General features: G+C 40.8%; 1 protein-coding gene across 1 annotated transcript in view; it reads left to right on the top strand.

The window, feature by feature from the left end:
* Nucleotides 1-15,408, top strand: part of SHROOM3 (shroom family member 3) — a 554,962-nt gene that overhangs the window by 48,149 nt on the left and 491,405 nt on the right. The window lies entirely within an intron of this gene.

The raw sequence follows: 15,408 nt of genomic DNA, 5'->3' as shown, positions 1-15,408 counted from the left end.
TTCAACAGGAATGCAGGAGAAAGTCTCTGTGATGTTGACAAAGGCGAAGGCAGAGATCAAGTGAGCTGGACGAGCACAATCAACAACAGCTGGGTAACTGTGGGGAGAGATGGGAGCTGGCAATTAGCCGACAGCCGAGCGGCCAGCTCAGAGAAGGAAGGGCTGAGCCCAGCCCTGACAGGTTGGTCGCATCTACTTCCCCATTAGGATCCATCCCACACCTGGTTCCCCCACTCTCTGGCTGGTCATATGATGTTGTCAGCTGCGGATCTTCCGACCACTTTATCGCTCATTTATTCACTTTTATGTGATTCCTTTTGTGTTGGACAATTTATTGTGAGTGCATAGTTTGTGCTTTCAGTACATAAATTCAGGTAAGGGCATATGGATTCCAGGAAATAAATGTTACATGAATCATCTGCCCTTACTCAAGATGGCCATGGCTAGAAATGCTAGAGGGTGTTTTTCAATGTGATTTATCAGCAAAATAAAGATTAGAGACATGCATGGATGGGTGAGTTTGCTTTGAATATGAAAAAATTAGGAAATAGTGTTTTCAGATTGTGGTGCTCACATATAGTTTAGTTCCGCTTTAACAAGATAAAAATAAAGCATGTACTAAATGCAGATGTGTTGAGAGAGAAGTACACTTTCAGCCTGGACCTCTAGTTAGGGTGCAGAAACCTGGCTTACTAAAATTGGGACAATAAAAATGTTCAACTCTGCTTAGAGTGACCAGACAACAAGGCCCTAAACCTTTGCACCCTATATACTCTGATGGGTATATATAGAATGCCAGTCATCTTGTGCCTACTAGGCAGGGCTTTTCAAAGTTTCATTTGATAACTGTTAACACTGATAAAATTAACAAAGATAACACTACTGATAACTAAACTGAAGATCAGGAACCAAAACTGCCTAGACATATTCAGGGAATCAGAAGGTCACCAGTGCCAAGGACGAAGGATTATGTGATGTGATTAAAATTATAGTACTGCAAACGGAGGTTTAGGAGCATTTGGGCATTTTTTTCAGCAGCCCCTGAACTCTCCCCAATGTTATCTTATGGGTACATATACACTCAGGCGCTTATAATAGTTTAGAAGCAGCTGAGGTTTGAAGCATTTTTTAAAGCAGAAAATCACTTTCAGGATGTGTAAAAACGTTTATGGGATGTTTTCAGTGGGGAAAAATCTCTGACAGTTTACAATGTGGAAAAAGCAGGCTTTCCAGAACCATTGTTCTTGGCTGCTACTTGTTTGAACCATGAGGGGAATATGGTGTTCATGCCTCCGGTCTGCAGGTGACACTTTTTACAATTGTTACACTTAAAAGTTCTGGTTCCTGTCATGATATATTCAGAAGGTGCACGTATTTTATGGACGTGTCAGGAACATCTTGCTGGCCATCAGAAAGGCTGTGCCAACTGGGCAAAGAAGCATAACTAGACGTATGACATTGTGTATGCACATCAATGGTGCCTCATGGGATATTTAAACCTCAGTTCTGCTGAATGATTTTCCAGTCTAAATCCCTGCAATTTCTGAAACTTGTGTTTAACCTTGTCATTGACCTGGCTTTTGTCTGACCTGCTTCTGGATTACCCTTGTCTGCCTATGTTTGGTGCTCATTTCTGTTACTGACCTGAGCCTGTCCAAAATGTTGCCTGTCTACTCGGTACCTCGCTGCCTGTATGATGCCAACCTTTGCCTATTCACGTACTTAATTTTGCCTACAATTTGGTTCTTTCCTGTTCGAATGTTACTGAACCCTGCTTGTGACCCGACTTGGTTCATAACTGAAGTTGGTGTATCGTGGGTGCCCTACCAGCTGTAATTCTGCTTGTCTGATGATAGCGCTCCCAGGCTCTAGCCTTCAGTTTCAGCCCCCTAGCACTTGTACCCTTCCATCGCCCTTACAGACAATGTCATAACTTCCAGGGAGTTTCCACCCTCATCATTGTGGGCTCTTCATATAGGTACATGATAGGATGCCTGAACTTGTTCAAAAAACACTTTATAATTATAACTACTCTGCATCCCAGACTACATGACACAACAAATATAGTGCTGAGGGGTTAGAATTGGTGTCAGGTTTTTATTGTTGTAAGTGTCTGTGATTTACTCCCTATAATTGTCCTGATGTCACCTGAAATAGGGGTGGCACCTGAACAGGAATACAGGGAAAAGATTCCAATGGTGACATTTGTTTCTGTGACAACTGTCTACGAGGGGATGTCCCTCCCAGGGAAACAATGTCCTCTCACCTCCTCTTGTGTCTATACTACAGAAAGTGAAAGGGAAAACTTCCTGATGAGGCAAAAAATGAGAGGCTTTACCGCTCCCCTACTCTATCCAAAATTTAAAAAGCAAATGGTTATAGATATACTTTAATCCACAAAGCATATTATGAAACATTTCTTCAAAATATGCATTCATTTTGTTTCACGTTCACAGATAAAGTGTTCGTTTGTCAAGTTACCACAGTTGAATGAAGACTGGAGTTGTTTTTCATCTAACAAGGCCACGCTTGACAGATTTAACAAAGTATGAAGTATTTTTAATTTATTTTTACTTAAATTAAGTGGTACTTGAAAAATGATAGGAAGAGATAAAATCAAAAATGTGAGATACACTGGATAATATAACCTAGATAATTAGAAATGCATGTACAAAGGAGCTTGGGCCTCTTTTTAATTATGTGATAAAAGGCGTGTGTTTCACTTGATTGTGGGGAAAGGGAAAAGATCTGCCAACTTAAAGCCACTTGTTGGGTATTCTAGTTTTTATATAATTAAACATTGATGCCAGCATCAAACTGAATTCCTCCAATTTTGTTACACATTTTTATATTATTAGACTGTTAATTGAAATGAGTTAATATGGAATAGAATATATATTCTATGTAATATAGAATGCACATACACACAAAATTTACTTTGCGAAGTAAAAATTCACTTTGAAAGTGAACATGCTCTATTCCTTTGGTGAATTGGGTCATTGTGTATAACAGAGAAGTATGAGGCACTGGTTGTAATAGATTGGTATGAAATAAGATGTTGAGAGTTATATGGGATTGTATGTATTAGAGAGGCATGATACACTCTACCTAAAAAAACAAATATGATATTATGTGTAATAAATAAGTATGAAGCACTGCTTGTAATAGAGATGTATAACATACTTTCTCTTAAAGAGAGAGGTTTGAAGCATTGTATGTAATGAGAGGTATGAGGAACTGCATGCAAAACAGAACAATGAACTTGGAGAGGTGTGAATTGATCAGGATGTAACCCACAGTATACAAAACTTCCCTTTTAGAGGACTTAGGGTGCCACCTTCAACTAGCAACATTACATATTTATTTTGTATAAACATTTATTTAACCACTTCAATACCGGGCACTTTCGCCCCCTTCCTGCCTAGGCCAGTTTTCAGCTTTAAGCACTGTCGCACTTTGAATGACAATTGCGCGGTCATGCAACACTGTACCCTAATTACATTTTTATCATTTGTTGAGACAGATAGAGCTTTCTTTTGGTGGTATTTAATCACCACTGGATTTTTTATTTTTTGCTAAATAAACCAAAAAAAGACCGAACGTTTTGAAAAATGAAAAATGTTTTTCTTAGATTCAATTTTGCAAATAAGTATTTTTTTTTCTTAACTGAGGGGCACTGATGAGGCTGCACTGATGGGCACTGATGAGGCTGCACTGATGGGCACTGATGAGGTTGCACAGATGGGCACTGATGATGCTTCATTGATGGGCACTGATGAGGCTGCACTGATGTCCACTGATGAGGCTGCACTGATGAGGTGGCACTGATGGGCACTGATAAACGGCATTGTTGAGGAGGCACTGATGAGGTTGTGGCATAGGCCAACCAAACAGTAGCCATATATTATAGAAACCCAATAGCTTGTAAAAAAAACAATTTAATTTATTATTAAATATTATTAATTTATTATATTTGAAATAAGACTTTATTAATGCAAAAATGCTCACATGAGCTTCACAATATAGAAAAGACTTCTCTCCACCTTTTAAAAAATATTAGACACCGTTGTCCAACACGCACACTATTAACAGTGTTTTTTATCATTGGTAGGATGTTCCCTCCAATGAAACAAAACAACCTGCAATGGCTATACCAAACAAATGGCTGGTACATATCTCAGCACAGCGATCTTAACAAATGGGATCCACCCTTGCTCCCTTCTTTTCAAGTCCCTGAATCATCAATGCACCCGCTGCCCCCAGGGCCAGAGGCATGTCTGTATTTCAACCTAGTGAAAAGTGCTATATTACTTTTTTTGTAGTTGGCCCCAGGCTCCTCAATAAAAGAGTTGTGTTGCATATTAGCTTTTGCTACTTAAAAAAATGTGAAAAAAAATACCAGTCTTTGGAAGATAAAGACAAATAAGAGACTAAGGGGAATCAAGTAGGAAATCCCTAAATTCCTCTAGATACTTTAAGCAGTGTGTTTGACTTTGAATAGAAATACCCTATGAACTCTATTCTGTGCATTTTCTGCTCAGTGATTATTTTCTGGAAACTGATATGACAGGCCACTGCTGTTTCATATACTGTAGTCCAGAATCAGGAAACCTGCAATATGTGGTGTGCAACTGCTGCTTCAAAATTGGCACGGAAACGCCAGGCTCATTTAGGTTAACTGGCAGTGATGGTTGTAATTCCTGCAAGTTAATTTCCTGGCTTCTCATTAATTAAGAAAATGCTGGAATATTTTTCCTGTTGTAACTAGGCACACTTTGTTGGACAGTCATGGCTGAGGTTGCGTGAGGACAGCTAGCATGGTACTGCACTGCTTTTCTGTTATTCTCTTTATGCCAACAAGTGAGATTGGTTATTAGAACAATTAAAATAAGGTTAAGCTGTCCAATACGTGAGTGTGGTAATGAGGTCTAGATGTAATGCCAAGCTAACAATCTCTGACTGAATGTGCACATGACTGCACCAAGAATGTGACAGATTCTGATCAATAATAAGATATGAAAAAAGCTACCAACTTGATTTCTCATTGCAAATTCTTGTATTTTTTTTACATATTTTCAAGTATGTGCATAAGTGTCATCAGCCCACTCAAAAATTTTGAAAGATAGTTTAATGATGTGTTTTATCCCTTGGAAATGTTATATTCAGGTTCCCTGCACTTTCATTTGCAGGTTTGCCCTCTTGCAGAAGAAATTTTCTATCCCTGTTCAATTTTTAAAAGCATTAATTATAGAGGATATAGCAGTCATGGTGCTCTTCTCCTCCATTGCAGCAAGAGGAGTGAGCTTCCTTTATATTACGGAAATTGAATGATTACATAAATAAGGCAGTTCACAGCAATGGCACCACATCCGTTACAGGTCTTATACTTCATTAAACAGAAGAGTGTAACGTTTATCCACAAGGAACTTTCCAATAATATAGAGCTGCATGATTCTGGCCAAATTGAGAATCGCAATTTTTTTGCTTAGAATAAAGATCACGATTCTCGCGGCGTAACATCATCTTTCATATTATACAAAAAAATTGGGCTAACTTTACTGTTTAGTTTTTTATTTAATTCATTAAAGTGTATTTTTTTCCAAAAAAATTGCATTTGAAAGACCGCTGCGCAAATACAGTGTAACATAGAATATTGCAACAACCAAAATTTTATTCTCTAGGGTCTCTGCTAATATATATATATATATATATATATATATATATATATATATATATATATATATATATAATGTTTGGGGGTTCTAAGACATTTTCTAGCAAATAATAATGATTTTAACTTGAAACCAACAAGTGTCAGAAAAAAGTTTAGTCTTTAACCACTTAAGGACCGGAAGGATTTGCCCCCTTAATGACAAGGCCATTTTTTGCGATAGGGCACTGCGTCTTTAACTGACAATTGCGCGGTCGTGCGACGTTGTACCCAAACAAAATTTATGTGCTTTTTCCTCACAAATAGAGCTTTCTTTTGGTGGTATTTGATCACCTCTGCGGTTTTTATTTTTTGCGCTATAAACAAAAAAGAGCGACAATGTTGAAAAAAAAAAATATTTTTTACTTTTTGCTATAATAAATATCCCCATTTTTTTTCTTTTAAAAGCAAAATTTTTCTCAGTTTAGGCCGATATGTATTCTTCTACATATTTTTGGTAACAAAAGTCGCAATAAGCATATATTGATTGGTTTGCGCAAAAGTTATAGCGTCTACAAAATAGGGGATAGATTTATAGCATTTTTATTATTATTTTTTTTTTTTTACTAGTAATGGCGGCGATCTGCGATTTTTATCAGGACTGCGACATCATGGAGGACACATCGGACACTTTTGACACATTTTTGGGACCATTGGCATTTATACGGCGATCGGTGCCTCCCATAGTTGAGGCCAATTAGCCCTCAATGGTCCCGTGCTAGTCTGAAGATATAGTGCAGTGCCATCTTCAAACTAGGGGATATATTGCAACCCAAAAGTAACAAAGTTACATACTGTAGTTAGTCAGGTTCAAAGCACACATAAGTCCATCTAGTTCAACCAATAGAAAAAATAAATAAATAGAATAAATAAATAGAAAACTTAAATATACAGAATCATATACCTACAGTTGATCCAAAGAAACCTCAAAAACCCTATGAATTATTTTCCAGTGAGGAAAAATAAATAATCTCCTTATCTTCCAGGAGATAGTTGAATATTCCTTGGATCAGCAATCTCTGGTGTTAATTTGCAGTCATATTTTGTGTATTTAGTAGGGATGAGCCCGATGTTCGAGTCAACCGTAAGTTGACAAGGGTACCCCCAGATCCTGGCCTCCCCCCTGTTTGAATTAGTAACGGGTACAAATGTACCCCGACTATTTTACAACAAAAGTGTCAAAATGGTAAAAAAGACAAGACACAGCTTGGGACAAGTCCTCGCCCGATGGACCGAAAAAGAAAAAAAAAAAAAAGCCGCGACCGACCCGCCTCCATGGGAGGCGACAATTACAAAAATAATTACTCTAAACCAATATATCTGCAGTGATCAATACAAAAATATGTGTGTGAAAAAATAAGGTTAACTCATATAAAACCATAATAAACAATGTGCATCAAATAAATGGTAAAAAAAACAATCCCATAACATATAATTCACTTATGAGTAACAAAGAAGTAAACTTCAAAGAGAAATATATAAAAGTCCAAATGTGAAATCTTGAAAATAATGAAAGGCCATGTGTAAGAATCCAAAACCACCTCACAGAAAAGCGGGCCAGTTCTCTTACCAAACAGTAATGATCTCCAAATGATAAGAGATCAACAGGGCAGAAATCATCCACCTGTGGGGCCACCACTCAGGATACCACTGACTCCACCGCCTCCACAGTCCTTCCCTGGTATCCAAAGCCAGGACCTCAAAGTAATAATGGGTAGGAGAAATGGGCAGGACAAATAATCAGGGCAGTCAATAAAGGAGTCAGCAAACTGATGATCAGATGATAGGCAGGCATATAAATCCTAAATAGAGTCCATATTTCATGCAGGGATACAAAGTAATGATAAACATTAGCAGAGGTATAGGCTGATGATGAGTATAGGGAAATGAGGTACGAATGCAGTGCAAGTAATTTGCAGAAAAATGACAGAGTGTAAACAGGCAAAAATCAGACAGACTGATTTCAGTAGATGATCAGCCCGACCAGCCACTTGATCATGCACAGGCTTAATGTCCAACAGTCTACTCAAGCATTATTTATTAGGGCAGGGGTGCACTTCAGAGACTTGAGCTGCAAAACAGTCGCAGCATTCTCAGATTCAGAGCAGCCTTCCAGTATTCTCTCACATTCTGATCTTAATTTAAGTTGGTCTAGTAACATTCTTTAAACCACCAAGATAGATATAGCATCACCTTTCAATTACTTTCTACAATACACTATCAGAATTCCTAACCCTTGCTCCCTCACCTTTTGGCTGGAGTTTGTCTTTAAGGTGAATATTATTAAGACAAGCTTACTACTTAGTTGGCCTCTAAACATAAAGTCAAAATGTCACAATATGACAATCTTTCAAAAATGGGACAATTGATATCTATTTGTTTTGTATTTTTTGTCTCTATTTATGCTTTCTTACCTATTTGCAGTATTGTACTAGATAACTCATGAAAAATAACTGACGCATTTCTGAAAAAAATGTAATTACTTATGAAAATCTGAACACTGTGTACGCAAGTAGAGATCATGCTAAGACTATCACCTGAGTGAACTGTACTCTAGTTCTCACACTGCTATCAGATTACGAAACTCAGTACATAATTGCTGAGTAAACAAAACATAATGAAGTACAAACTGAACAATACATAGAAATAAATCAAGAACATTATTAAACATTGCACAACAGATGTAATAGTTGTTTGACAACAAAAGTCTTTTGCAGGTGAGATAAAAGATATTTCTGCGTCACTATCTCAGATTTTTAATAGGTGAAAGAGAAAAATATGTATATATATATTGCATAGATATACAGGATACATAGGCAGGCTACAGTTCGGTAGATATCTATCTACATCAGATGGGGTGACATACTGTATGTCTGTCCTTATTTTTACCATGACCTGCTATTACTTGTGCAACTTGTACTTGTGGGGTGTACAAATTGGGCACTAGTCACTTTATTACGTTTAAGAAACCTTATTTAAGCACAACAAACTCAAGGAGAGATGTTTGGGGCACAAGATACCCAAAAAAGAGACAACAATGTAACTACTGACTTCCGTTTACACAGTGAGAAGGAGCCTTTAATTTGAAACTGTCAATCTTCAAACTGGAAAACACCACCAGGCAGCACAAATGTCCACCAGCAGTATTACCTAGTTCTCTAGGCCATTTTTGAGCAGTAGAGTTTTTCCACAAGATGTTCCTTACAGGCAGCCATATTCCTGCTCAATGCTTTCTGGATGTATCCTTCAGCAAGGCAGTGAATAATCTCTCTGGCCCCTAAACACAGGCCTACTATTGGCTCGACTCTCTCCAGGCAGAGTGATTTCTCTGCAACCTGGCTTTCTCCTCAAGGGTTATGCTTGACTCTATCTCTTTTTCTATTTATACTAACTACCACAGCACCATTTGTAGGAGCCGTCAGTAAATATCTGGTCCTTCTAGGTATGGAGAAGCAAGTGACCTCCATGATGCAGTACTTGAACCCGACTGGCCAATCCAGGAGGAAGAAGTAAACCTGGCCTACGTTTTTAGGCCATTTTACCCAGAGCTTACAGAGGGTTAGGATTTAGCTTGCAAATAGAGCTCTAGAGTGATGGGGAATCACAGGGACGTTTAAAGAGAAGCTTCACCCCCCTCTAACCCTTACCTTACATGTTATGGTGGATTGTTCTTGCTTCACATACTCACCTGCCCAATGAATCCAGTATTGTCCTTTATTATTATTATCATTATACAAGATTTATATAGTGACAACAGTTTGCACAGCACTTTACAATGTAAAGGGAGACAGTAGAGTTACAATACAATACATAAGGGTTACAGGGGCCCTGTTCATTTGAACTTAATATCTAATAGTGTCTTGCTTCACTTTGCTGCAATCCGCTGTTCAGCTGTCACAGCCCAGATTTTGCTCCACCATCATCTTTTCTAATATCATGGAAGCCAGCATGGAGACCTTTTCTGATTTCAGAAATCTGGCCCATAATGATGCATGCCAGATCTGCCCATTGGACGCTGTGTGTCCCTGCTCTTCCAGGTTCCAGGCATATGTGACGTGTCATCCCAGGAGTCACAGGAACAGGGATACATTATTCTTGCCTGAGGGAAAGGAAGTGGGGGTATGGGGTCAGACACAAGATAATAAAAAAACAGTAAATACATCAAAAAATAATTGCTGACTTATATTACAGAAGGGAAGGAAGTGCAGAGAGCTAAAGTAGTTATGAGCAGTAAAGGTCAGCTTTAAGTATTCCTAGGCGGAGGGATGTTATTCCTTTTGAGTTTCACTGAGTAGGCAAAGTGGTGGGGTGCCTTTAGTGTCATAACGATAAATCTTAGTTAACATCACAGGCCACTGGCAAAACCCCACATCACAGCTATATAAACCTGTAGACTATTTGCTGATTGGCTGCAGTCGCTGTTTGCCCAAGAAAGTAGCTGAGGGATCAAGATTAAGTAATGGAAAGAATATCTGGGTCAGGATTAAGCAATGCACAGAATCCAAGCATGAGGTCAGGATCAAGTAATGCACAGGGTTCTGGGGTCCGGTCAGGAGAAAATAACTTAAGTTGCGACTTGTTTCTCAGTCATCCCCAGCATCTTCCTCAGGAGCTGGCAGTGTAGTGTAAAGATTGTAGTTCGCACCCTCAATCCAGAAGGGCATGGCTGGAGCAGTTTGCACACTGCAATGTCCCAACACTTGGGGACGAATCCCAAGATGCTTGTTTCCCAAGGACAGATTCCCTCAAAACAATGATTGTCAACAGGAAACAGGGATGAATGTTAACCTTAATTTATTTACACCAGACATTTTGTAATTCACTAAAAAGAGTTATTACTCAAAGATGAAGTTTAATTTGGCTATGCAGCATCAGGGAGAAAACTTGCAGTACCTTTAATGAAGGGTGTCCTATTATTATTATTATACAGGATTTATATAGAGCCGACAGTTTACGCAGTGCTTTACAACATTAGGGCAGACAGTACAAGTACAATACAATTCAATACAGGAGGAATCAGAGGGCCCTGCTCGTTAGAGCTTACAATCTAGGAGGGAGGGTCAAGTTATACAAAAGGGTAATAGCTGTGGGGGATGAGCTAATGGAGAAAATAGTGCAGTTGTTAGATGGAGGCAGGATAGACTTCTCTGAAGAGGAAAGTTTTCAGGGATCGCCTAAAAGTGGATAAATTTGGAGACAGTCTGACAGATTGGGGTAGGGAATTCCAGAGGATGGGTGATGCTCGGGAGAAGTCCTGGAGGCGGATATGGGAGGAGGTGATGAGGGAGCTAGAGAGCAGGAGATCTTGGGAGGAACGGAGATGGCGTTTAGGTTGGTATTTTGAGACTAGGTTAGTGATGTAGCTGGGGGCACAGTTGTGGATGACTTTGTAACTTATTGTTAGTATTTTGAAATTAATTTGTTGGGCGAGTGGTAGCCAATGGAGGGATTGGCAGAGAGGGGTAGCAGACACTGAGCGGTTTGTAAGGTGGATGAGTCTGGCAGCCGCATTCATGATGGACTGAAGGGGGGATAGTCTTTTTAAAGGTAAGCCAATGAGGAGTGAGTTGCAGTAGTCAAGGCGAGAGATAACCAGGGAGTGAATCAGGAGCTTTGTGGTTTCACTGGTTAGAAAGGGACGTAGTTTAGAGATGTTGCGGAGGTTGAGGCGGCAAGCTTTGGAAAGTGATTGGATGTGGGGCTGAAAGGAGAGTTCAGAATCCAGGATAACACCTAGTACCCTGACATGTGGGGACGGGTGGATGGTTTTGCCATTGCTCTTCACAGAGAAGTCAGGGGAAGAGGCACGTGGGGGAGGAAATATTATAAGCTCGGTTTTGGACAAGTTGAGTTTGAGGAAGTGGTGTGACATCCATACAGATATGTCGGTTAGTAAGTTAGTGATGCATGAGGAGACTGATGGAGTGAGTTAAGGGGTGGAGAGATAGATTTGTGTGTCATCAGCATAGAAATTATATTGAAAGCCGTGAGAGGCTATCAGCTGACCCAGGGAAGAGGTGTAGATTGAAAATAAAAGAGGTCCAAGAACAGAACCTTGGGGGACCCCGACAGAGAAGGGAAGAGGAGTGGAGGAAGTAGAATTGTAAGTGACACTGAAGGTGCGTTGGGATAGGTAGGATGAGAGCCACTGAAGAGCACAGTCACGGAGACCGAGGGAGTAAAGTTTTTTGAGGAGGAGGGGGTGGTCAACCGTGTCAAAAGCAGTTGAAAGATCCAGAAGTAGGAGTACAGAATAGTGTTCGTTGGTTTTTGCAGTTAGTAGGTCATTTGTGAGTTTTAAAAGAGCAGTTTCTGTGGAGTGTTGAGGGCGAAATCCAGATTGAAGGGGATCAAGAAGGTTGTTTTTAATGAGGTGGTCACTCAGTTGGTTGTAAACCAGGCGTTCAAGGAGTTTAGAGGAAAAGGGGAGCAAGGAGATAGGGCGTAGGTTGTTAAGATTGGTAGGGTCCAAGGACAGCTTTTTGAGTATGGGAGTGACCAGTGTATGTTTTAGAGCATCGGGGAAGACGCCAGAGGTGAAGGAGAGATTAAAGATGTGGGTTAGAGAGTGTAGGATGGGGTCAGAGGGTGACCGTAGCATTTGAGAGGGAATAGGGTCCAGGGGACAGGTGGTTAGGTGGGCGATAGAAAGGAGTTTAGCAACTTCGTCTGGAGTAGCAGATTTGAATAGGGGGAGTGTCAGTGTATCTGTTGACATGGGGTCTTAGCTGGGGGAGATACCTGTAGAGTGGAGATTTCATCACGGATTGTATCAATCTTGTTTTTGAAGTGATTAGCGATTTCCTGGGCAGTGAGTAAGTCAGTGGGGGGAGGCAGTGGAGGAAAAAGTAGAGAGTTGAAGGTAGAGCAGAGTTTACGGGGATTGGATGAGAAGGTGTTAATAAGAGTTGTAAAATAGGTTTGCTTGGCAGTGTGGAGGAAAGAATAGTATTTTTGGAGGGCAGATTTGTATTGGTTGAAGTCTTTGAGAGACTAATGCCCCGTACACACGGTCGGATTTTCCGATGGAAAATGTCCGATCGGAGCGTGTTGTCGGAAATTCCGACCGTGTGTGGGCTCTATCGGACATTTTCCATCGGATTTTCCGACACACAAAGTTGGAGAGCAGGAGATAAAATTTTCCGACAACAAAATCCGTTGTCGGAAATTCCGATCGTGTGTACACAAATCCGAAGCACAAAGTGCCACGTATGCTCAGAATAAATAAAGAGACGAAAGCTATTGGCTACTGCCCCGTTTATAGTCCCGATGTACGTGTTTTACGTCACCGCGTTCAGAACGATCGGATTTTCCGACAACTTTGTGTGACCGTGTGTAGGCAAAGCAAGTTTGAGCCAACATCCGTCTGAAAAAATCCTAGGATTTTGTTGTCGGAATGTCCGAACAAAGTCCGACCGTGTGTACGGGGCATAAGTCTTGTGCCACAGACGCTCAAGAGCGCGACTACGTTTTTTGAGAATTTTAGTGTCATCTGTTTGCCAGGGTTGTAGGGGTCGAGGCCTGATTCTGCGTGTAGTGAGGGGAGCAAGCTTGTCCAGGGTGGAGGACAGAGATTTATTGTAGATGGACATGGCTTGGTTGGGGCAGGACAGGGGAGAGATTTTGTCATAGAGGTGGTCGGTAGCAGAATAGAGGAGAGAGGAGTTGAAGTTGCGAAAGTTTCTAAGGGTGATGGTTAGGCGATTGGAGGGAAAGGTGGTGGAAGACAGGGGGAGAGAGAGAGAGAAACTAATAAGGTGGTGGTCGGAGAGAGGAAAAGGATTGTTTGAGAAGTTGCATGGAGTGCATAGGTAAGAGAATACAAGGTCAAGGGTGTTGCCATCAAAGTGAGTAGAAGCCTGTACCCACTGCTTCAGGTCAAATGAAGAGGTTAGACTAAGAAGTTTAGAAGTAGCAGGAGTGTTTGTATTAGCAGGGATGTTGAAATCACCGAAAAGGATTGTGGGAATATCCGAAGAGAGAAAGTAGGGTAGCCAGGCAGAAAACTCATCAAGGAAAGTCGATAATGGTCCAGGGGGCCGGTAGATCACAGAAATTCTTAGGGAAGTAGGAGAGAATAGACGTATACAGTGGGCTTCGAATGATGAGAGTGAAAAAGAGGGAGGAGGGTGAATAACTTGGAAGGTGCTCTGGGGGGATAGGAGGAATCCCACTCCACCTCCCTTGCGTCCATTAGGCCTGGGGGAGTGAGTCCAGTGAAGGCCACCCTGGGAGAGGGAAGCAGGAGAAGGGGTGTCATATTCGTTGAGCCAGGTTTCTGTGAGAGCAAGTAGATTAAAGGAATTAGTGACAAAGAGGTCATGAACAGCAGTGAGTTTGTTGCAGACAGAGCAGGCGTTCCAGAGGGCGCAGGAGAGAGGGAGGCTGGTGTTGGCAAGAAGAGGAATGGAGACTAAATTGTGTAGATTGCGACTACTGCCAGAGGGTGTAGGGTGATGGGTGTGTTGGGCACAGTTAAATAAAGGGGGCCCAGGGTTTGGGGAAATATCTCCAGCGATTAGGAGAAGCAGAAGAGTGAGGGAGGTAATATGAGAATATGATTTGTATGAGGGGACATGCTTCAGTATCCTGGGGGTTATGTTAGCAAGTGGGCTTAGAGTTAGAAAAAGGTGATGAGTGCAGTAATAGGGGGAGGGGAGAAGTGAGGGTGATATGTACAGATTGTGGGGTGGAGCAGAGGGATGTAGAAAAGAGAGTTTGAGGAGAGAGGCAGCAATTGTGAAAAGGAGGAGAGGTAAAGAGTGCATGTTTCAGAGAGGAAGATGATAAAATTTGGAAACAGGGTCATCTGCAGTCTGTTGTGGTTTGCTTTGTGCAAATCGCTGAAGTGCAAGAGCAGAAGTGCCACTTATTTAAAGAACCCCACTTCTTTGGAAGAACCCCTGTATGTGCAGCCCCCTGTATGTGTTCCCCCGTTAGGAAGGCCTTGTTTTTATACTGTGTGTTGGGTGTGTGTTGAATCTGGCAATTAATCAATTAGGAGGGCATATTAGGAACATAGCTAGCAGGGCATAACTTTCACACCACAATCAAACTGCAAGGGACTAAAAGGCCAAAATTGTAAAGATAAGGGAACCCATAATTTAGGTAAGACTTAATGGCTAAATAAACATTGAAATAATGTGAGCATGGCTACAGATGGAGTTGAAACAGTGGTGACAAACAGATTTACCAAATAAGCATTTGTGCAGTCAGGCAATATTCAGCTTTAAGGTATGTGGAGGTATAAACGCAGGTTTACCAAATAAGCATTTGTGCAGTCAGGCAATATTCAGTTTTAAGGTATGTGGAGGTATAAACGCAGGTTTACCTGTGAAGAGAGAAGAAGATGTTCAGATGGATGGTGCAAGAGCAGAAGTGCCACTGTTCTGACTCAACTACAAGGCAATAAATGTTATCTTCAGCTTCACATAGAGCTTACATGACCTGGTGATCTATTTATCCCTTGCATCAATTCAGACAGCTTAACTCAATGAATAACTCACTGTATGGAAAGACAGACGATGAATCCTCTTGAATGTTCAGTTTAATGATGGATATTCATAGGTAGAAAAACGTTGCAGTTGTAAGCCACATGTAAGGATGTTACAGCAATGAGGTATACTGTGCACAATGAATCAGAGAGAGGAAGGGGAGGAGAATATACAGAACTACGGTGAGAGAAAGAGTTCAGATAG

This window comes from Aquarana catesbeiana, linkage group LG01 (assembly GCF_042186555.1).
Source record: "Aquarana catesbeiana isolate 2022-GZ linkage group LG01, ASM4218655v1, whole genome shotgun sequence".
In the NCBI taxonomy this organism is placed as follows: Eukaryota; Metazoa; Chordata; class Amphibia; order Anura; family Ranidae; genus Aquarana; species Aquarana catesbeiana.
The sequence above is the reverse complement of the archived record's forward strand: the minus strand, read 5'-3'. Positions and strand labels throughout refer to the sequence as shown.